We start from the raw sequence: 22253 nt of genomic DNA, 5'->3' as shown, positions 1-22253 counted from the left end.
GTGAAGCAGCCCGTGCGTTCCGGAGCCGAGGTCTGGGCTGGCGCCTGTGGCACCCGCTGACCCTGCCCGCCCCTTCCCCCGGTTTGGAAGGTTGCGACGACGGCGCGCCGCCCGGTGGGTGAATTGAATGGCCTGGGCGTTCCGGGAGCGGGAAGGCACCGCGAACGGCAGGGGACCCGCGCCTGCGGCTCTGGGGTCCGGCCCCCTGCCCTCCCAGGCTGGAGCCGGGCTCCTGGCGGGGCGGCGGCGAGGCGGAAGCGGTGGGATGCTGCTGCCCGGCGTGCAGTAGGGTCGGACCCCCAGGAGGAGGTCCCCGGCTGGGCTGCGGCGGAGGTGTAGGAGGGCGATAAAGGGGGAGCAGAGCGAGGGGAGGTTGGGGAGCATGGCGACTGTAGGGGGAAGGGAGGCAGCGGGGAAGCCAAAAAAGCCTGCAGCAGGCCGGGCGGGCGCGGTGGCTCCCGCCTGTAATCCCAGCACTGTGGGTGGGAGGCCGAGGCGGGTGGATCACCAGGTGAGGAGGTGGAGACCATCCCGGCTAACAGGGTGAAACCCCGTCTCTACGCAAAATAGAAAAAAAATCAGCCGGGCGTGGTGGCGGGCGCCTGCAGTCCCAGCTACTCGGGAGGCTGGGGCCGGAGAAGGGCGTGAACCCGGGAGGCGGAGCTTGCAGTGAGCCGAGATGGCGCCGCTGCACTCCAGCCTGGGCGACAGAGCGAGACTCCGTCTGGAAGAAGAGGAAAGAAAAAGCAAAAAGCCAAAGAAAAAGCCTACAGCACCCGGTATTCCCAGGCGGTCTCCCATCCAAGTACTAACCAGGCCCGACCCTGCTTAGCTTCCGAGATCAGACGAGATCAGGCGCGTTCAGGGTGGTATGGCCGTAGACGCCGAGACAGGCGCCTGGCTGCCCCAAGAGCCCGGCCCAGCCATGCCCGCCGGATTGCAGCCGTCACCGCCAGCCCGGGGCCGCGGGGCTCGGATCGGGGACCCCCGAGCCCCTCGCCCGGGGCCTTCCCCCGGCTCCCCAGCTCCCGAGCTTCCACCACATGGGGCCCGCTCGGAACAGGGAGTGCTCCGAGGCGTCAGGGCCCAGGGCCCACGATCCCGGGACCCCCTCCTGGTCCTCCGCCCTGCCGCGGAGGTGGCGTTTTGCGTCCCTCGCCGCTCAGGCGCTCCCGCGAGGCCCCCTCTTGCCCCACCCACCCGGAGCCGTCAGGGCTGGCCAAGGGCGACCAGCCGGCCGGGCCACGCGGGGCCTTTCTCTCCCAACGTCCCCAGCACGGTCGCGTGTCCCGACCAAGGCCGGTCCGGCCGGTGGGCAAGAGGGCGCGGGGGCGGGTAGCGGGTCGGGGGGGTGGCCCCGCTTTGCCCCGGGCTGCCACTAGAGGCGGCGGCCTGAACCCGGGTGAGAGGGGCTGAGAGAAACCCAGACACACCCCGCCACCACCAGGAGCAAATCCACTCCCCCACACACAGACACACCCGGGCGCGCTCGCACGCGCCGGCGCTCGCTCGCACACGCACGCACGCGCGCACACACACACACACACACAGACTCACCCACTCAGACACACACACACACACACAGACTCACCCACTGAGACACACACACACACACACACACAGACACACACACGTACACACACACACGCGGCTTGAAGGAGAGCAAGGACGAGATGGATGGAGAGATAGAAACCGAGGGAGGGAGAGAGACAGCGATCGAGAGAGACAGGGGAGGGGGAGAGGGAAGGAGACAGACAGAGAGGCTGAGAAAGAGACAGGGACAGAGAAAGAGAGAGAGACAGAGAGACAGAGGGAAGACGACAGAAGTAGCGCGAGGTCCAGGGGGAAACCTAGAAGAGAGAGGCGGAGGGAGCTAGAGAGCGAGAGCGATAGAGCCTTCGAGAGGAAGCGCCCGTCTCCGGTAGGCAGCGCCCTTTTGAGCAGGCCGGGATAGGGTGGAGGGGGCTTGGGCTGCGCCAGAACACGGGGGCCAGGCGGTCCCTGTGAGAGGACCAACGGAGCGCTGAGACGGGCTTTTACTTGGCTGAATTGCTTGCTTTGGAGGTGGGTTTCGTAGGTTCCTTCCTTTCTTGGCACCACCCTGTGCTCTGGGTGCCTTGCGGCGGGCCCCGGGATTTGCAGAGTGCGCCCGCCCGCCCGTTTGGCGGGAGCCGTGGCACCGGGCGGGGCCGGAGGCCTGGGTCTCTGGCGTGTCCTCGGGACTGGTGTTCACACGAAGTGGGGGGCCGTTGGGAATCCGGGTGCACAGGGACTGTTTTCCTGGTGGCTGGCGAAGCAATGTCCTTCCCCCGGGTGAAGCAGCCCGTGCGTTCCGGAGCCGAGGTCTGGGCTGGCGCCTGTGGCACCCGCTGCCCCTGCCCGCCCCTTCCACCGGTTTGGAAGGTTGCGACGACGGCGCGCCGCCCGGTGGGTGAATTGAATGGCCTGGGCGTTCCGGGAGCGGGAAGGCACCGCGAACGGCAGGGGACCCGCGCCTGCGGCTCTGGGGTCCGGCCCCCTGCCCTCCCAGGCTGGAGCCGGGCTCCTGGCGGGGCGGCGGCGAGGCGGAAGCGGTGGGATGCTGCTGCCCGGCGTGCAGTAGGGGCGGACCCCCAGGAGGAGGTCTCCGGCTGGGCTGCGGCGGAGGTGTAGGTGGGCGATAAAGGGGGAGCAGAGCGAGGGGAGGTTGGGGAGCATGGTGACCGTAGGGGGAAGGGAGGCAGCGGGGAAGCCAAAAAAGCCTGCAGCAGGCCGGGCGGGCGCGGTGGCTCCCGCCTGTAATCCCAGCACTGTGGGTGGGAGGCCGAGGCGGGTGGATCACCAGGTGAGGAGGTAGAGACCATCCCGGCTAACAGGGTGAAACCCCGTCTCTACCCAAAATAGAAAAAAAATCAGCCGGGCGTGGTGGCGGGCGCCTGCAGTCCCAGCTACTCGGGAGGCTGGGGCCGGAGAAGGGCGTGAACCCGGGAGGCGGAGCTTGCAGTGAGCCGAGATGGCGCCGCTGCACTCCAGCCTGGGCGACAGAGCGAGACTCCGTCTGGAAGAAGAGGAAAGAAAAAGCAAAAAGCCAAAGAAAAAGCCTACAGCACCCGGTATTCCCAGGCGGTCTCCCATCCAAGTACTAACCAGGCCCGACCCTGCTTAGCTTCCGAGATCAGACGAGATCGGGCGCGTTCAGGGTGGTATGGCCGTAGACGCCGAGACAGGCGCCTGGCTGCCCCAAGAGCCCGGCCCAGCCATGCCCGCCGGATTGCAGCCGTCACCGCCAGCCCGGGGCCGCGGGGCTCGGATCGGGGACCCACGAGCCGCTCGCCCGCGGCCTTCCCCCGGCTCCCCAGCTCCCGAGCTTCCACCACATGGGGCCCGCTCGGAACAGGGAGTGCTCCGAGGCGTCAGGGCCCAGGGCCCACGATCCCGGGACCCCCTCCTGGTCCTCCGCCCTGCCGCGGAGGTGGCGTTTTGCGTCCCTCGCCGCTCAGGCGCTCCCGCGAGGCCCCCTCTTGCCCCACCCACCCGGAGCCGTCAGGGCTGGCCAAGGGCGACCAGCCGGCCGGGCCGCGCGGGGCCTTTCTCTCCCAACGCCCCCAGCACGGTCGCGTGTCCCGACCAAGGCCGGTCCGGCCGGTGGGCAAGAGGGCGCGGGGGCGGGTAGCGGGTCGGGGGGGTGGCCCCGCTTTGCCCCGGGCTGCCACTAGAGGCGGCGGCCTGATCCCGGGTGAGAGGGGCTGAGAGAAACCCAGACACACCCCGCCACCACCAGGAGCAAATCCACTCCCCCACACACAGACACACCCGGGCACGCTCGCACGCGCCGGCGCTCGCTCGCACACGCACGCACGCGCGCACACACACACACACACACAGACTCACCCACTCAGACACACACACACACACACACACACACAGACTCACCCACTGAGACACACACACACACACACACACAGACACACACACGTACACACACACACGCGGCTTGAAGGAGAGCAAGGACGAGATGGATGGAGAGATAGAAACCGAGGGAGGGAGAGAGACAGCGATCGAGAGAGACAGGGGAGGGGGAGAGGGAAGGAGACAGACAGAGAGGCTGAGAAAGAGACAGGGACAGAGAAAGAGAGAGAGACAGAGAGACAGAGGGAAGACGACAGAAGTAGCGCGAGGTCCAGGGGGAAACCTAGAAGAGAGAGGCGGAGGGAGCTAGAGAGCGAGAGCGATAGAGCCTTCGAGAGGAAGCGCCCGTCTCCGGCAGGCAGCGCCCTTTTGAGCAGGCCGGGATAGGGTGGAGGGGGCTTGGGCTGCGCCAGAACACGGGGGCCAGGCGGTCCCTGTGAGAGGACCAACGGAGCGCTGAGACGGGCTTTTACTTGGCTGAATTGCTTGCTTTGGAGGTGGGTTTCGTAGGTTCCTTCCTTTCTTGGCACCACCCTGTGCTCTGGGTGCCTTGCGGCGGGCCCCGGGATTTGCAGAGTGCGCCCGCCCGCCCGTTTGGCGGGAGCCGTGGCACCGGGCGGGGCCGGAGGCCTGGGTCTCTGGCGTGTCCTCGGGACTGGTGTTGACACGAAGTGGGGGGCCGTTGGGAATCCGGGTGCACAGGGACTGTTTTCCTGGTGGCTGGCGAAGCAATGTCCTTCCCCCGGGTGAAGCAGCCCGTGCGTTCCGGAGCCGAGGTCTGGGCTGGCGCCTGTGGCACCCGCTGCCCCTGCCCGCCCCTTCCCCCGGTTTGGAAGGTTGCGACGACGGCGCGCCGCCCGGTGGGTGAATTGAATGGCCTGGGCGTTCCGGGAGCGGGAAGGCACCGCGAACGGCAGGGGACCCGCGCCTGCGGCTCTGGGGTCCGGCCCCCTGCCCTCCCAGGCTGGAGCCGGGCTCCTGGCGGGGCGGCGGCGAGGCGGAAGCGGTGGGATGCTGCTGCCCGGCGTGCAGTAGGGGCGGACCCCCAGGAGGAGGTCTCCGGCTGGGCTGCGGCGGAGGTGTAGGTGGGCGATAAAGGGGGAGCAGAGCGAGGGGAGGTTGGGGAGCATGGTGACCGTAGGGGGAAGGGAGGCAGCGGGGAAGCCAAAAAAGCCTGCAGCAGGCCGGGCGGGCGCGGTGGCTCCCGCCTGTAATCCCAGCACTGTGGGTGGGAGGCCGAGGCGGGTGGATCACCAGGTGAGGAGGTAGAGACCATCCCGGCTAACAGGGTGAAACCCCGTCTCTACCCAAAATAGAAAAAAAATCAGCCGGGCGTGGTGGCGGGCGCCTGCAGTCCCAGCTACTCGGGAGGCTGGGGCCGGAGAAGGGCGTGAACCCGGGAGGCGGAGCTTGCAGTGAGCCGAGATGGCGCCGCTGCACTCCAGCCTGGGCGACAGAGCGAGACTCCGTCTGGAAGAAGAGGAAAGAAAAAGCAAAAAGCCAAAGAAAAAGCCTACAGCACCCGGTATTCCCAGGCGGTCTCCCATCCAAGTACTAACCAGGCCCGACCCTGCTTAGCTTCCGAGATCAGACGAGATCGGGCGCGTTCAGGGTGGTATGGCCGTAGACGCCGAGACAGGCGCCTGGCTGCCCCAAGAGCCCGGCCCAGCCATGCCCGCCGGATTGCAGCCGTCACCGCCAGCCCGGGGCCGCGGGGCTCGGATCGGGGACCCCCGAGCCGCTCGCCCGCGGCCTTCCCCCGGCTCCCCAGCTCCCGAGCTTCCACCACATGGGGCCCGCTCGGAACAGGGAGTGCTCCGAGGCGTCAGGGCCCAGGGCCCACGATCCCGGGACCCCCTCCTGGTCCTCCGCCCTGCCGCGGAGGTGGCGTTTTGGGTCCCTCGCCGCTCAGGCGCTCCCGCGAGGCCCCCTCTTGCCCCACCCACCCGGAGCCGTCAGGGCTGGCCAAGGGCGACCAGCCGGCCGGGCCGCGCGGGGCCTTTCTCTCCCAACGCCCCCAGCACGGTCGCGTGTCCCGACCAAGGCCCGTCCGGCCGGTGGGCAAGAGGGCGCGGGGGCGGGTAGCGGGTCGGGGGGGTGGCCCCGCTTTGCCCCGGGCTGCCACTAGAGGCGGCGGCCTGATCCCGGGTGAGAGGGGCTGAGAGAAACCCAGACACACCCCGCCACCACCAGGAGCAAATCCACTCCACCACACACAGACACACCCGGGCGCGCTCGCACGCGCGGGCGCTCGCTCGCACACGCACGCACGCACGCGCGCGCGAACACGCACACACACACACACACACACACACAGACTCACCCACTCAGACGCACACACACACACACAGACACACACACACGTACACACACACACGCGGCTTGAAGGAGAGCAAGGACGAGATGGATGGAGAGATAGAAACCGAGGGAGGGAGAGAGACAGCGATCGAGAGAGACAGGGGAGGGGGAGAGGGAAGGAGACAGACAGAGAGGCTGAGAAAGAGACAGGGACAGAGAAAGAGAGAGAGACAGAGAGACAGAGGGAAGACGGCAGAAGTAGCGCGAGGTCCAGGGGGAAACCTAGAAGAGAGTGGCGGAGGGAGCTAGAGAGCGAGAGCGATAGAGCCTTCGAGAGGAAGCGCCCGGCTCCGGTAGGCAGCGCCCTTTTGAGCAGGCCGGGATAGGGTGGAGGGGGCTTGGGCTGCGCCAGAACACGGGGGCCAGGCGGTCCCTGTGAGAGGACCAACGGAGCGCTGAGATGGGCTTTTACTTGGCTGAATTGCTTGCTTTGGAGGTGGGTTTCGTAGGTTCCTTCCTTTCTTGGCACCACCCTGTGCTCTGGGTGCCTGGCGGCGGGCCCCGGGATTTGCAGAGTGCGCCCGCCCGCCCGTTTGGCGGGAGCCGTGGCACCGGGCGGGGCCGGAGGCCTGGGTCTCTGGCGTGTCCTCGGGACTGGTGTTGACACGAAGTGGGGGGCCGTTGGGAATCCGGGTGCACAGGGACAGTTTTCCTGGTGGCTGGCGAAGCAATGTCCTTCCCCCGGGTGAAGCAGCCCGTGCGTTCCGGAGCCGAGGTCTGGGCTGGCGCCTGTGGCACCCGCTGACCCTGCCCGCCCCTTCCCCCGGTTTGGAAGGTTGCGACGACGGCGCGCCGCCCGGTGGGTGAATTGAATGGCCTGGGCGTTCCGGGAGCGGGAAGGCACCGCGAACGGCAGGGGACCCGCGCCTGCGGCTCTGGGGTCCGGCCCCCTGCCCTCCCAGGCTGGAGCCGGGCTCCTGGCGGGGCGGCGGCGAGGCGGAAGCGGTGGGATGCTGCTGCCCGGCGTGCAGTAGGGGCGGACCCCCAGGAGGAGGTCCCCGGCTGGGCTGCGGCGGAGGTGTAGGTGGGCGATAAAGGGGGAGCAGAGCGAGGGGATGTTGGGGAGCATGGCGACTGTAAGGGGAAGGGAGGCAGCGGGGAAGCCAAAAAAGCCTGCAGCAGGCCGGGCGGGCGGGGTGGCTCCCGCCTGTAATCCCAGCACTGTGGGTGGGAGGCCGAGGCGGGTGGATCACCAGGTGAGGAGGTGGAGACCATCCCGGCTAACAGGGTGAAACCCCGTCTCTACGCAAAATAGAAAAAAAATCAGCCGGGCGTGGTGGCGGGCGCCTGCAGTCCCAGCTACTCGGGAGGCTGGGGCCGGAGAAGGGCGTGAACCCGGGAGGCGGAGCTTGCAGTGAGCCGAGATGGCGCCGCTGCACTCCAGCCTGGGCGACAGAGCGAGACTCCGTCTGGAAGAAGAGGAAAGAAAAAGCAAAAAGCCAAAGAAAAAGCCTACAGCACCCGGTATTCCCAGGCGGTCTCCCATCCAAGTACTAACCAGGCCCGACCCTGCTTAGCTTCCGAGATCAGACGAGATCGGGCGCGTTCAGGGTGGTATGGCCGTAGACGCCGAGACAGGCGCCTGGCTGCCCCAAGAGCCCGGCCCAGCCATGCCCGCCGGATTGCAGCCGTCACCGCCAGCCCGGGGCCGCGGGGCTCGGATCGGGGACCCCCGAGCCCCTCGCCCGGGGCCTTCCCCCGGCTCCCCAGCTCCCGAGCTTCCACCACATGGGGCCCGCTCGGAACAGGGAGTGCTCCGAGGCGTCAGGGCCCAGGGCCCACGATCCCGGGACCCCCTCCTGGTCCTCCGCCCTGCCGCGGAGGTGGCGTTTTGCGTCCCTCGCCGCTCAGGCGCTCCCGCGAGGCCCCCTCTTGCCCCACCCACCCGGAGCCGTCAGGGCTGGCCAAGGGCGACCAGCCGGCCGGGCCGCGCGGGGCCTTTCTCTCCCAACGCCCCCAGCACGGTCGCGTGTCCCGACCAAGGCCGGTCCGGCCGGTGGGCAAGAGGGCGCGGGGGCGGGTAGCGGGTCGGGGGGGTGGCCCCGCTTTGCCCCGGGCTGCCACTAGAGGCGGCGGCCTGATCCCGGGTGAGAGGGGCTGAGAGAAACCCAGACACACCCCGCCACCACCAGGAGCAAATCCACTCCCCCACACACAGACACACCCGGGCGCGCTCGCACGCGCCGGCGCTCGCTCGCACACGCACGCACGCGCGCACACACACACACACACACAGACTCACCCACTCAGACACACACACACACACACACAGACTCACCCACTGAGACACACACACACACACACACACAGACACACACACGTACACACACACACGCGGCTTGAAGGAGAGCAAGGACGAGATGGATGGAGAGATAGAAACCGAGGGAGGGAGAGAGACAGCGATCGAGAGAGACAGGGGAGGGGGAGAGGGAAGGAGACAGACAGAGAGGCTGAGAAAGAGACAGGGACAGAGAAAGAGAGAGAGACAGAGAGACAGAGGGAAGACGACAGAAGTAGCGCGAGGTCCAGGGGGAAACCTAGAAGAGAGAGGCGGAGGGAGCTAGAGAGCGAGAGCGATAGAGCCTTCGAGAGGAAGCGCCCGTCTCCGGTAGGCAGCGCCCTTTTGAGCAGGCCGGGATAGGGTGGAGGGGGCTTGGGCTGCGCCAGAACACGGGGGCCAGGCGGTCCCTGTGAGAGGACCAACGGAGCGCTGAGACGGGCTTTTACTTGGCTGAATTGCTTGCTTTGGAGGTGGGTTTCGTAGGTTCCTTCCTTTCTTGGCACCACCCTGTGCTCTGGGTGCCTTGCGGCGGGCCCCGGGATTTGCAGAGTGCGCCCGCCCGCCCGTTTGGCGGGAGCCGTGGCACCGGGCGGGGCCGGAGGCCTGGGTCTCTGGCGTGTCCTCGGGACTGGTGTTGACACGAAGTGGGGGGCCGTTGGGAATCCGGGTGCACAGGGACTGTTTTCCTGGTGGCTGGCGAAGCAATGTCCTTCCCCCGGGTGAAGCAGCCCGTGCGTTCCGGAGCCGAGGTCTGGGCTGGCGCCTGTGGCACCCGCTGCCCCTGCCCGCCCCTTCCCCCGGTTTGGAAGGTTGCGACGACGGCGCGCCGCCCGGTGGGTGAATTGAATGGCCTGGGCGTTCCGGGAGCGGGAAGGCACCGCGAACGGCAGGGGACCCGCGCCTGGGGCTCTGGGGTCCGGCCCCCTGCCCTCCCAGGCTGGAGCCGGGCTCCTGGCGGGGCGGCGGCGAGGCGGAAGCGGTGGGATGCTGCTGCCCGGCGTGCAGTAGGGGCGGACCCCCAGGAGGAGGTCTCCGGCTGGGCTGCGGCGGAGGTGTAGGTGGGCGATAAAGGGGGAGCAGAGCGAGGGGAGGTTGGGGAGCATGGTGACCGTAGGGGGAAGGGAGGCAGCGGGGAAGCCAAAAAAGCCTGCAGCAGGCCGGGCGGGCGCGGTGGCTCCCGCCTGTAATCCCAGCACTGTGGGTGGGAGGCCGAGGCGGGTGGATCACCAGGTGAGGAGGTAGAGACCATCCCGGCTAACAGGGTGAAACCCCGTCTCTACCCAAAATAGAAAAAAAATCAGCCGGGCGTGGTGGCGGGCGCCTGCAGTCCCAGCTACTCGGGAGGCTGGGGCCGGAGAAGGGCGTGAACCCCGGAGGCGGAGCTTGCAGTGAGCCGAGATGGCGCCGCTGCACTCCAGCCTGGGCGACAGAGCGAGACTCCGTCTGGAAGAAGAGGAAAGAAAAAGCAAAAAGCCAAAGAAAAAGCCTACAGCACCCGGTATTCCCAGGCGGTCTCCCATCCAAGTACTAACCAGGCCCGACCCTGCTTAGCTTCCGAGATCAGACGAGATCGGGCGCGTTCAGGGTGGTATGGCCGTAGACGCCGAGACAGGCGCCTGGCTGCCCCAAGAGCCCGGCCCAGCCATGCCCGCCGGATTGCAGCCGTCACCGCCAGCCCGGGGCCGCGGGGCTCGGATCGGGGACCCCCGAGCCGCTCGCCCGCGGCCTTCCCCCGGCTCCCCAGCTCCCGAGCTTCCACCACATGGGGCCCGCTCGGAACAGGGAGTGCTCCGAGGCGTCAGGGCCCAGGGCCCACGATCCCGGGACCCCCTCCTGGTCCTCCGCCCTGCCGCGGAGGTGGCGTTTTGGGTCCCTCGCCGCTCAGGCGCTCCCGCGAGGCCCCCTCTTGCCCCACCCACCCGGAGCCGTCAGGGCTGGCCAAGGGCGACCAGCCGGCCGGGCCGCGCGGGGCCTTTCTCTCCCAACGCCCCCAGCACGGTCGCGTGTCCCGACCAAGGCCCGTCCGGCCGGTGGGCAAGAGGGCGCGGGGGCGGGTAGCGGGTCGGGGGGGTGGCCCCGCTTTGCCCCGGGCTGCCACTAGAGGCGGCGGCCTGATCCCGGGTGAGAGGGGCTGAGAGAAACCCAGACACACCCCGCCACCACCAGGAGCAAATCCACTCCCCCACACACAGACACACCCGGGCGCGCTCGCACGCGCGGGCGCTCGCTCGCACACGCACGCACGCACGCGCGCACGAACACGCACACACACACACACACACACACACAGACTCACCCACTCAGACGCACACACACACACACAGACACACACACACGTACACACACACACGCGGCTTGAAGGAGAGCAAGGACGAGATGGATGGAGAGATAGAAACCGAGGGAGGGAGAGAGACAGCGATCGAGAGAGACAGGGGAGGGGGAGAGGGAAGGAGACAGACAGAGAGGCTGAGAAAGAGACAGGGACAGAGAAAGAGAGAGAGACAGAGAGACAGAGGGAAGACGGCAGAAGTAGCGCGAGGTCCAGGGGGAAACCTAGAAGAGAGTGGCGGAGGGAGCTAGAGAGCGAGAGCGATAGAGCCTTCGAGAGGAAGCGCCCGGCTCCGGTAGGCAGCGCCCTTTTGAGCAGGCCGGGATAGGGTGGAGGGGGCTTGGGCTGCGCCAGAACACGGGGGCCAGGCGGTCCCTGTGAGAGGACCAACGGAGCGCTGAGACGGGCTTTTACTTGGCTGAATTGCTTGCTTTGGAGGTGGGTTTCGTAGGTTCCTTCCTTTCTTGGCACCACCCTGTGCTCTGGGTGCCTGGCGGCGGGCCCCGGGATTTGCAGAGTGCGCCCGCCCGCCCGTTTGGCGGGAGCCGTGGCACCGGGCGGGGCCGGAGGCCTGGGTCTCTGGCGTGTCCTCGGGACTGGTGTTGACACGAAGTGGGGGGCCGTTGGGAATCCGGGTGCACAGGGACAGTTTTCCTGGTGGCTGGCGAAGCAATGTCCTTCCCCCGGGTGAAGCAGCCCGTGCGTTCCGGAGCCGAGGTCTGGGCTGGCGCCTGTGGCACCCGCTGACCCTGCCCGCCCCTTCCCCCTGTTTGGAAGGTTGCGACGACGGCGCGCCGCCCGGTGGGTGAATTGAATGGCCTGGGCGTTCCGGGAGCGGGAAGGCACCGCGAACGGCAGGGGACCCGCGCCTGCGGCTCTGGGGTCCGGCCCCCTGCCCTCCCAGGCTGGAGCCGGGCTCCTGGCGGGGCGGCGGCGAGGCGGAAGCGGTGGGATGCTGCTGCCCGGCGTGCAGTAGGGGCGGACCCCCAGGAGGAGGTCCCCGGCTGGGCTGCGGCGGAGGTGTAGGTGGGCGATAAAGGGGGAGCAGAGCGAGGGGAGGTTGGGGAGCATGGCGACTGTAGGGGGAAGGGAGGCAGCGGGGAAGCCAAAAAAGCCTGCAGCAGGCCGGGCGGGCGCGGTGGCTCCCGCCTGTAATCCCAGCACTGTGGGTGGGAGGCCGAGGCGGGTGGATCACCAGGTGAGGAGGTGGAGACCATCCCGGCTAACAGGGTGAAACCCCGTCTCTACGCAAAATAGAAAAAAAATCAGCCGGGCGTGGTGGCGGGCGCCTGCAGTCCCAGCTACTCGGGAGGCTGGGGCCGGAGAAGGGCGTGAACCCGGGAGGCGGAACTTGCAGTGAGCCGAGATGGCGCCGCTGCACTCCAGCCTGGGCGACAGAGCGAGACTCCGTCTGGAAGAAGAGGAAAGAAAAAGCAAAAAGCCAAAGAAAAAGCCTACAGCACCCGGTATTCCCAGGCGGTCTCCCATCCAAGTACTAACCAGGCCCGACCCGGCTTAGCTTCCGAGATCAGACGAGATCGGGCGCGTTCAGGGTGGTATGGCCGTAGACGCCGAGACAGGCGCCTGGCTGCCCCAAGAGCCCGGCCCAGCCATGCCCGCCGGATTGCAGCCGTCACCGCCAGCCCGGGGCCGCGGGGCTCGGATCGGGGACCCCCGAGCCGCTCGCCCGCGGCCTTCCCCCGGCTCCCCAGCTCCCGAGCTTCCACCACATGGGGCCCGCTCGGAACAGGGAGTGCTCCGAGGCGTCAGGGCCCAGGGCCCACGATCCCGGGACCCCCTCCTGGTCCTCCGCCCTGCCGCGGAGGTGGCGTTTTGGGTCCCTCGCCGCTCAGGCGCTCCCGCGAGGCCCCATCTTGCCCCACCCACCCGGAGCCGTCAGGGCTGGCCAAGGGCGACCAGCCGGCCGGGCCGCGCGGGGCCTTTCTCTCCCAACGCCCCCAGCACGGTCGCGTGTCCCGACGAAGGCCCGTCCGGCCGGTGGGCAAGAGGGCGCGGGGGCGGGTAGCGGGTCGGGGGGGTGGCCCCGCTTTGCCCCGGGCTGCCACTAGAGGCGGCGGCCTGATCCCGGGTGAGAGGGGCTGAGAGAAACCCAGACACACCCCGCCACCACCAGGAGCAAATCCACTCCCCCACACACAGACACACCCGGGCGCGCTCGCACGCGCGGGCGCTCGCTCGCACACGCACGCACGCACGCGCGCGCGAACACGCACACACACACACACACACACACACAGACTCACCCACTCAGACGCACACACACACACACAGACACACACACACGTACACACACACACGCGGCTTGAAGGAGAGCAAGGACGAGATGGATGGAGAGATAGAAACCGAGGGAGGGAGAGAGACAGCGATCGAGAGAGACAGGGGAGGGGGAGAGGGAAGGAGACAGACAGAGAGGCTGAGAAAGAGACAGGGACAGAGAAAGAGAGAGAGACAGAGAGACAGAGGGAAGACGGCAGAAGTAGCGCGAGGTCCAGGGGGAAACCTAGAAGAGAGTGGCGGAGGGAGCTAGAGAGCGAGAGCGATAGAGCCTTCGAGAGGAAGCGCCCGGCTCCGCTAGGCAGCGCCCTTTTGAGCAGGCCGGGATAGGGTGGAGGGGGCTTGGGCTGCGCCAGAACACGGGGGCCAGGCGGTCCCTGTGAGAGGACCAACGGAGCGCTGAGACGGGCTTTTACTTGGCTGAATTGCTTGCTTTGGAGGTGGGTTTCGTAGGTTCCTTCCTTTCTTGGCACCACCCTGTGCTCTGGGTGCCTGGCGGCGGGCCCCGGGATTTGCAGAGTGCGCCCGCCCGCCCGTTTGGCGGGAGCCGTGGCACCGGGCGGGGCCGGAGGCCTGGGTCTCTGGCGTGTCCTCGGGACTGGTGTTGACACGAAGTGGGGGGCCGTTGGGAATCCGGGTGCACAGGGACAGTTTTCCTGGTGGCTGGCGAAGCAATGTCCTTCCCCCGGGTGAAGCAGCCCGTGCGTTCCGGAGCCGAGGTCTGGGCTGGCGCCTGTGGCACCCGCTGCCCCTGCCCGCCCCTTCCCCCGGTTTGGAAGGTTGCGACGACGGCGCGCCGCCCGGTGGGTGAATTGAATGGCCTGGGCGTTCCGGGAGCGGGAAGGCACCGCGAACGGCAGGGGACCCGCGCCTGCGGCTCTGGGGTCCGGCCCCCTGCCCTCCCAGGCTGGAGCCGGGCTCCTGGCGGGGCGGCGGCGAGGCGGAAGCGGTGGGATGCTGCTGCCCGGCGTGCAGTAGGGGCGGACCCCCAGGAGGAGGTCTCCGGCTGGGCTGCGGCGGAGGTGTAGGTGGGCGATAAAGGGGGAGCAGAGCGAGGGGAGGTTGGGGAGCATGGTGACCGTAGGGGGAAGGGAGGCAGCGGGGAAGCCAAAAAAGCCTGCAGCAGGCCGGGCGGGCGCGGTGGCTCCCGCCTGTAATCCCAGCACTGAGGGTGGGAGGCCGAGGCGGGTGGATCACCAGGTGAGGAGGTAGAGACCATCCCGGCTAACAGGGTGAAACCCCGTCTCTACCCAAAATAGAAAAAAAATCAGCCGGGCGTGGTGGCGGGCGCCTGCAGTCCCAGCTACTCGGGAGGCTGGGGCCGGAGAAGGGCGTGAACCCGGGAGGCGGAGCTTGCAGTGAGCCGAGATGGCGCCGCTGCACTCCAGCCTGGGCGACAGAGCGAGACTCCGTCTGGAAGAAGAGGAAAGAAAAAGCAAAAAGCCAAAGAAAAAGCCTACAGCACCCGGTATTCCCAGGCGGTCTCCCATCCAAGTACTAACCAGGCCCGACCCTGCTTAGCTTCCGAGATCAGACGAGATCGGGCGCGTTCAGGGTGGTATGGCCGTAGACGCCGAGACAGGCGCCTGGCTGCCCCAAGAGCCCGGCCCAGCCATGCCCGCCGGATTGCAGCCGTCACCGCCAGCCCGGGGCCGCGGGGCTCGGATCGGGGACCCCCGAGCCGCTCGCCCGCGGCCTTCCCCCGGCTCCCCAGCTCCCGAGCTTCCACCACATGGGGCCCGCTCGGAACAGGGAGTGCTCCGAGGCGTCAGGGCCCAGGGCCCACGATCCCGGGACCCCCTCCTGGTCCTCCGCCCTGCCGCGGAGGTGGCGTTTTGGGTCCCTCGCCGCTCAGGCGCTCCCGCGAGGCCCCCTCTTGCCCCACCCACCCGGAGCCGTCAGGGCTGGCCAAGGGCGACCAGCCAGCCGGGCCGCGCGGGGCCTTTCTCTCCCAACGCCCCCAGCACGGTCGCGTGTCCCGACCAAGGCCCGTCCGGCCGGTGGGCAAGAGGGCGCGGGGGCGGGTAGCGGGTCGGGGGGATGGCCCCGCTTTGCCCCGGGCTGCCACTAGAGGCGGCGGCCTGATCCCGGGTGAGAGGGGCTGAGAGAAACCCAGACACACCCCGCCACCACCAGGAGCAAATCCACTCCACCACACACAGACACACCCGGGCGCGCTCGCACGCGCGGGCGCTCGCTCGCACACGCACGCACGCACGCGCGCGCGAACACGCACACACACACACACACACACACACAGACTCACCCACTCAGACGCACACACACACACACAGACACACACACACGTACACACACACACGCGGCTTGAAGGAGAGCAAGGACGAGATGGATGGAGAGATAGAAACCGAGGGAGGGAGAGAGACAGCGATCGAGAGAGACAGGGGAGGGGGAGAGGGAAGGAGACAGACAGAGAGGCTGAGAAAGAGACAGGGACAGAGAAAGAGAGAGAGACAGAGAGACAGAGGGAAGACGGCAGAAGTAGCGCGAGGTCCAGGGGGAAACCTAGAAGAGAGTGGCGGAGGGAGCTAGAGAGCGAGAGCGATAGAGCCTTCGAGAGGAAGCGCCCGGCTCCGGTAGGCAGCGCCCTTTTGAGCAGGCCGGGATAGGGTGGAGGGGGCTTGGGCTGCGCCAGAACACGGGGGCCAGGCGGTCCCTGTGAGAGGACCAACGGAGCGCTGAGATGGGCTTTTACTTGGCTGAATTGCTTGCTTTGGAGGTGGGTTTCGTAGGTTCCTTCCTTTCTTGGCACCACCCTGTGCTCTGGGTGCCTGGCGGCGGGCCCCGGGATTTGCAGAGTGCGCCCGCCCGCCCGTTTGGCGGGAGCCGTGGCACCGGGCGGGGCCGGAGGCCTGGGTCTCTGGCGTGTCCTCGGGACTGGTGTTGACACGAAGTGGGGGGCCGTTGGGAATCCGGGTGCACAGGGACAGTTTTCCTGGTGGCTGGCGAAGCAATGTCCTTCCCCCGGGTGAAGCAGCCCGTGCGTTCCGGAGCCGAGGTCTGGGCTGGCGCCTGTGGCACCCGCTGACCCTGCCCGCCCCTTCCCCCGGTTTGGAAGGTTGCGACGACGGCGCGCCGCCCGGTGGGTGAATTGAATGGCCTGGGCGTTCCGGGAGCGGGAAGGCACCGCGAACGGCAGGGGACCCGCGCCTGCGGCTCTGGGGTCCGGCCCCCTGCCCTCCCAGGCTGGAGCCGGGCTCCTGGCGGGGCGGCGGCGAGGCGGAAGCGGTGGGATGCTGCTGCCCGGCGTGCAGTAGGGGCGGACCCCCAGGAGGAGGTCCCCGGCTGGGCTGCGGCGGAGGTGTAGGTGGGCGATAAAGGGGGAGCAGAGCGAGGGGATGTTGGGGAGCATGGCGACTGTAAGGGGAAGGGAGGCAGCGGGGAAGCCAAAAAAGCCTGCAGCAGGCCGGGCGGGCGGGGTGGCTCCCGCCTGTAATCCCAGCACTGTGGGTGGGAGGCCGAGGCGGGTGGATCACCAGGTGAGGAGGTGGAGACCATCCCGGCTAACAGGGTGAAACCCCGTCTCTACGCAAAATAGAAAAAAAATCAGCCGGGCGTGGTGGCGGGCGCCTGCAGTCCCAGCTACTCGGGAGGCTGGGGCCGGAGAAGGGCGTGAACCCGGGAGGCGGAGCTTGCAGTGAGCCGAGATGGCGCCGCTGCACTCCAGCCTGGGCGACAGAGCGAGACTCCGTCTGGAAGAAGAGGAAAGAAAAAGCAAAAAGCCAAAGAAAAAGCCTACAGCACCCGGTATTCCCAGGCGGTCTCCCATCCAAGTACTAACCAGGCCCGACCCTGCTTAGCTTCCGAGATCAGACGAGATCGGGCGCGTTCAGGGTGGTATGGCCGTAGACGCCGAGACAGGCGCCTGGCTGCCCCAAGAGCCCGGCCCAGCCATGCCCGCCGGATTGCAGCCGTCACCGCCAGCCCGGGGCCGCGGGGCTCGGATCGGGGACCCCCGAGCCCCTCGCCCGGGGCCTTCCCCCGGCTCCCCAGCTCCCGAGCTTCCACCACATGGGGCCCGCTCGGAACAGGGAGTGCTCCGAGGCGTCAGGGCCCAGGGCCCACGATCCCGGGACCCCCTCCTGGTCCTCCGCCCTGCCGCGGAGGTGGCGTTTTGCGTCCCTCGCCGCTCAGGCGCTCCCGCGAGGCCCCCTCTTGCCCCACCCACCCGGAGCCGTCAGGGCTGGCCAAGGGCGACCAGCCGGCCGGGCCGCGCGGGGCCTTTCTCTCCCAACGCCCCCAGCACGGTCGCGTGTCCCGACCAAGGCCCGTCCGGCCGGTGGGCAAGAGGGCGCGGGGGCGGGTAGCGGGTCGGGGGGGTGGCCCCGCTTTGCCCCGGGCTGCCACTAGAGGCGGCGGCCTGATCCCGGGTGAGAGGGGCTGAGAGAAACCCAGACACACCCCGCCACCACCAGGAGCAAATCCACTCCCCCACACACAGACACACCCGGGCGCGCTCGCACGCGCGGGCGCTCGCTCGCACACGCACGCACGCACGCGCGCACGAACACGCACACACACACACACACACACACACAGACTCACCCACTCAGACGCACACACACACACACAGACACACACACACGTACACACACACACGCGGCTTGAAGGAGAGCAAGGACGAGATGGATGGAGAGATAGAAACCGAGGGAGGGAGAGAGACAGCGATCGAGAGAGACAGGGGAGGGGGAGAGGGAAGGAGACAGACAGAGAGGCTGAGAAAGAGACAGGGACAGAGAAAGAGAGAGAGACAGAGAGACAGAGGGAAGACGGCAGAAGTAGCGCGAGGTCCAGGGGGAAACCTAGAAGAGAGTGGCGGAGGGAGCTAGAGAGCGAGAGCGATAGAGCCTTCGAGAGGAAGCGCCCGGCTCCGGTAGGCAGCGCCCTTTTGAGCAGGCCGGGATAGGGTGGAGGGGGCTTGGGCTGCGCCAGAACACGGGGGCCAGGCGGTCCCTGTGAGAGGACCAACGGAGCGCTGAGACGGGCTTTTACTTGGCTGAATTGCTTGCTTTGGAGGTGGGTTTCGTAGGTTCCTTCCTTTCTTGGCACCACCCTGTGCTCTGGGTGCCTGGCGGCGGGCCCCGGGATTTGCAGAGTGCGCCCGCCCGCCCGTTTGGCGGGAGCCGTGGCACCGGGCGGGGCCGGAGGCCTGGGTCTCTGGCGTGTCCTCGGGACTGGTGTTGACACGAAGTGGGGGGCCGTTGGGAATCCGGGTGCACAGGGACAGTTTTCCTGGTGGCTGGCGAAGCAATGTCCTTCCCCCGGGTGAAGCAGCCCGTGCGTTCCGGAGCCGAGGTCTGGGCTGGCGCCTGTGGCACCCGCTGACCCTGCCCGCCCCTTCCCCCTGTTTGGAAGGTTGCGACGACGGCGCGCCGCCCGGTGGGTGAATTGAATGGCCTGGGCGTTCCGGGAGCGGGAAGGCACCGCGAACGGCAGGGGACCCGCGCCTGCGGCTCTGGGGTCCGGCCCCCTGCCCTCCCAGGCTGGAGCCGGGCTCCTGGCGGGGCGGCGGCGAGGCGGAAGCGGTGGGATGCTGCTGCCCGGCGTGCAGTAGGGGCGGACCCCCAGGAGGAGGTCCCCGGCTGGGCTGCGGCGGAGGTGTAGGTGGGCGATAAAGGGGGAGCAGAGCGAGGGGAGGTTGGGGAGCATGGCGACTGTAGGGGGAAGGGAGGCAGCGGGGAAGCCAAAAAAGCCTGCAGCAGGCCGGGCGGGCGCGGTGGCTCCCGCCTGTAATCCCAGCACTGTGGGTGGGAGGCCGAGGCGGGTGGATCACCAGGTGAGGAGGTGGAGACCATCCCGGCTAACAGGGTGAAACCCCGTCTCTACGCAAAATAGAAAAAAAATCAGCCGGGCGTGGTGGCGGGCGCCTGCAGTCCCAGCTACTCGGGAGGCTGGGGCCGGAGAAGGGCGTGAACCCGGGAGGCGGAACTTGCAGTGAGCCGAGATGGCGCCGCTGCACTCCAGCCTGGGCGACAGAGCGAGACTCCGTCTGGAAGAAGAGGAAAGAAAAAGCAAAAAGCCAAAGAAAAAGCCTACAGCACCCGGTATTCCCAGGCGGTCTCCCATCCAAGTACTAACCAGGCCCGACCCGGCTTAGCTTCCGAGATCAGACGAGATCGGGCGCGTTCAGGGTGGTATGGCCGTAGACGCCGAGACAGGCGCCTGGCTGCCCCAAGAGCCCGGCCCAGCCATGCCCGCCGGATTGCAGCCGTCACCGCCAGCCCGGGGCCGCGGGGCTCGGATCGGGGACCCCCGAGCCGCTCGCCCGCGGCCTTCCCCCGGCTCCCCAGCTCCCGAGCTTCCACCACATGGGGCCCGCTCGGAACAGGGAGTGCTCCGAGGCGTCAGGGCCCAGGGCCCACGATCCCGGGACCCCCTCCTGGTCCTCCGCCCTGCCGCGGAGGTGGCGTTTTGCGTCCCTCGCCGCTCAGGCGCTCCCGCGAGGCCCCCTCTTGCCCCACCCACCCGGAGCCGTCAGGGCTGGCCAAGGGCGACCAGCCGGCCGGGCCGCGCGGGGCCTTTCTCTCCCAACGCCCCCAGCACGGTCGCGTGTCCCGACCAAGGCCGGTCCGGCCGGTGGGCAAGAGGGCGCGGGGGCGGGTAGCGGGTCGGGGGGGTGGCCCCGCTTTGCCCCGGGCTGCCACTAGAGGCGGCGGCCTGATCCCGGGTGAGAGGGGCTGAGAGAAACCCAGACACACCCCGCCACCACCAGGAGCAAATCCACTCCCCCACACACAGACACACCCGGGCGCGCTCGCACGCGCCGGCGCTCGCTCGCACACGCACGCACGCGCGCACACACACACACACAGACTCACCCACTCAGACACACACACACACACACACACACACAGACTCACCCACTGAGACACACACACACACACACACACAGACACACACACGTACACACACACACGCGGCTTGAAGGAGAGCAAGGACGAGATGGATGGAGAGATAGAAACCGAGGGAGGGAGAGAGACAGCGATCGAGAGAGACAGGGGAGGGGGAGAGGGAAGGAGACAGACAGAGAGGCTGAGAAAGAGACAGGGACAGAGAAAGAGAGAGAGACAGAGAGACAGAGGGAAGACGACAGAAGTAGCGCGAGGTCCAGGGGGAAACCTAGAAGAGAGAGGCGGAGGGAGCTAGAGAGCGAGAGCGATAGAGCCTTCGAGAGGAAGCGCCCGTCTCCGGCAGGCAGCGCCCTTTTGAGCAGGCCGGGATAGGGTGGAGGGGGCTTGGGCTGCGCCAGAACACGGGGGCCAGGCGGTCCCTGTGAGAGGACCAACGGAGCGCTGAGACGGGCTTTTACTTGGCTGAATTGCTTGCTTTGGAGGTGGGTTTCGTAGGTTCCTTCCTTTCTTGGCACCACCCTGTGCTCTGGGTGCCTTGCGGCGGGCCCCGGGATTTGCAGAGTGCGCCCGCCCGCCCGTTTGGCGGGAGCCGTGGCACCGGGCGGGGCCGGAGGCCTGGGTCTCTGGCGTGTCCTCGGGACTGGTGTTGACACGAAGTGGGGGGCCGTTGGGAATCCGGGTGCACAGGGACTGTTTTCCTGGTGGCTGGCGAAGCAATGTCCTTCCCCCGGGTGAAGCAGCCCGTGCGTTCCGGAGCCGAGGTCTGGGCTGGCGCCTGTGGCACCCGCTGCCCCTGCCCGCCCCTTCCCCCGGTTTGGAAGGTTGCGACGACGGCGCGCCGCCCGGTGGGTGAATTGAATGGCCTGGGCGTTCCGGGAGCGGGAAGGCACCGCGAACGGCAGGGGACCCGCGCCTGCGGCTCTGGGGTCCGGCCCCCTGCCCTCCCAGGCTGGAGCCGGGCTCCTGGCGGGGCGGCGGCGAGGCGGAAGCGGTGGGATGCTGCTGCCCGGCGTGCAGTAGGGGCGGACCCCCAGGAGGAGGTCTCCGGCTGGGCTGCGGCGGAGGTGTAGGTGGGCGATAAAGGGGGAGCAGAGCGAGGGGAGGTTGGGGAGCATGGTGACCGTAGGGGGAAGGGAGGCAGCGGGGAAGCCAAAAAAGCCTGCAGCAGGCCGGGCGGGCGCGGTGGCTCCCGCCTGTAATCCCAGCACTGTGGGTGGGAGGCCGAGGCGGGTGGATCACCAGGTGAGGAGGTAGAGACCATCCCGGCTAACAGGGTGAAACCCCGTCTCTACCCAAAATAGAAAAAAAATCAGCCGGGCGTGGTGGCGGGCGCCTGCAGTCCCAGCAGCTACTCGGGAGGCTGGGGCCGGAGAAGGGCGTGAACCCGGGAGGCGGAGCTTGCAGTGAGCCGAGATGGCGCCGCTGCACTCCAGCCTGGGCGACAGAGCGAGACTCCGTCTGGAAGAAGAGGAAAGAAAAAGCAAAAAGCCAAAGAAAAAGCCTACAGCACCCGGTATTCCCAGGCGGTCTCCCATCCAAGTACTAACCAGGCCCGACCCTGCTTAGCTTCCGAGATCAGACGAGATCGGGCGCGTTCAGGGTGGTATGGCCGTAGACGCCGAGACAGGCGCCTGGCTGCCCCAAGAGCCCGGCCCAGCCATGCCCGCCGGATTGCAGCCGTCACCGCCAGCCCGGGGCCGCGGGGCTCGGATCGGGGACCCCCGAGCCGCTCGCCCGCGGCCTTCCCCCGGCTCCCCAGCTCCCGAGCTTCCACCACATGGGGCCCGCTCGGAACAGGGAGTGCTCCGAGGCGTCAGGGCCCAGGGCCCACGATCCCGGGACCCCCTCCTGGTCCTCCGCCCTGCCGCGGAGGTGGCGTTTTGGGTCCCTCGCCGCTCAGGCGCTCCCGCGAGGCCCCCTCTTGCCCCACCCACCCGGAGCCGTCAGGGCTGGCCAAGGGCGACCAGCCGGCCGGGCCGCGCGGGGCCTTTCTCTCCCAACGCCCCCAGCACGGTCGCGTGTCCCGACCAAGGCCCGTCCGGCCGGTGGGCAAGAGGGCGCGGGGGCGGGTAGCGGGTCGGGGGGGTGGCCCCGCTTTGCCCCGGGCTGCCACTAGAGGCGGCGGCCTGATCCCGGGTGAGAGGGGCTGAGAGAAACCCAGACACACCCCGCCACCACCAGGAGCAAATCCACTCCCCCACACACAGACACACCCGGGCGCGCTCGCACGCGC

The 22253-nt window shown here is 68.2% G+C and overlaps 10 non-coding genes across 10 annotated transcripts; all 10 read right to left on the bottom strand.

The window, feature by feature from the left end:
- Nucleotides 1-764: 764 nt before the first annotated feature.
- On the bottom strand, nt 765-883 carry LOC129052616 (5S ribosomal RNA). The gene has a single exon (XR_008517691.1). It is a non-coding gene; the product is annotated as a 5S ribosomal RNA (ribosomal RNA).
- Nucleotides 884-3077: 2194 nt separating this feature from the next.
- On the bottom strand, nt 3078-3196 carry LOC129052465 (5S ribosomal RNA). Its single transcript, XR_008517522.1, has one exon. It is a non-coding gene; the product is annotated as a 5S ribosomal RNA (ribosomal RNA).
- A 2202-nt stretch (nt 3197-5398) lies between these two features.
- Nucleotides 5399-5517, bottom strand: LOC129052464 (5S ribosomal RNA). The gene has a single exon (XR_008517521.1). It is a non-coding gene; the product is annotated as a 5S ribosomal RNA (ribosomal RNA).
- A 2178-nt stretch (nt 5518-7695) lies between these two features.
- On the bottom strand, nt 7696-7814 carry LOC129052463 (5S ribosomal RNA). The gene has a single exon (XR_008517520.1). It is a non-coding gene; the product is annotated as a 5S ribosomal RNA (ribosomal RNA).
- A 2196-nt stretch (nt 7815-10010) lies between these two features.
- On the bottom strand, nt 10011-10129 carry LOC129052462 (5S ribosomal RNA). The gene has a single exon (XR_008517518.1). It is a non-coding gene; the product is annotated as a 5S ribosomal RNA (ribosomal RNA).
- A 2178-nt stretch (nt 10130-12307) lies between these two features.
- LOC129052623 (5S ribosomal RNA) lies at nt 12308-12426 on the bottom strand. Its single transcript, XR_008517706.1, has one exon. It is a non-coding gene; the product is annotated as a 5S ribosomal RNA (ribosomal RNA).
- Nucleotides 12427-14604: 2178 nt separating this feature from the next.
- On the bottom strand, nt 14605-14723 carry LOC129052461 (5S ribosomal RNA). The gene has a single exon (XR_008517517.1). It is a non-coding gene; the product is annotated as a 5S ribosomal RNA (ribosomal RNA).
- Nucleotides 14724-16901: 2178 nt separating this feature from the next.
- Nucleotides 16902-17020, bottom strand: LOC129052459 (5S ribosomal RNA). Its single transcript, XR_008517515.1, has one exon. It is a non-coding gene; the product is annotated as a 5S ribosomal RNA (ribosomal RNA).
- Nucleotides 17021-19198: 2178 nt separating this feature from the next.
- On the bottom strand, nt 19199-19317 carry LOC129052621 (5S ribosomal RNA). Its single transcript, XR_008517698.1, has one exon. It is a non-coding gene; the product is annotated as a 5S ribosomal RNA (ribosomal RNA).
- Nucleotides 19318-21518: 2201 nt separating this feature from the next.
- Nucleotides 21519-21637, bottom strand: LOC129052458 (5S ribosomal RNA). Its single transcript, XR_008517514.1, has one exon. It is a non-coding gene; the product is annotated as a 5S ribosomal RNA (ribosomal RNA).
- Nucleotides 21638-22253: the final 616 nt, after the last annotated feature.

Source organism: Pongo abelii, chromosome 1 (assembly GCF_028885655.2).
Source record: "Pongo abelii isolate AG06213 chromosome 1, NHGRI_mPonAbe1-v2.0_pri, whole genome shotgun sequence".
NCBI classification, from domain to species: Eukaryota; Metazoa; Chordata; class Mammalia; order Primates; family Hominidae; genus Pongo; species Pongo abelii.
This window is presented reverse-complemented; position numbering and strand designations above follow the sequence as displayed.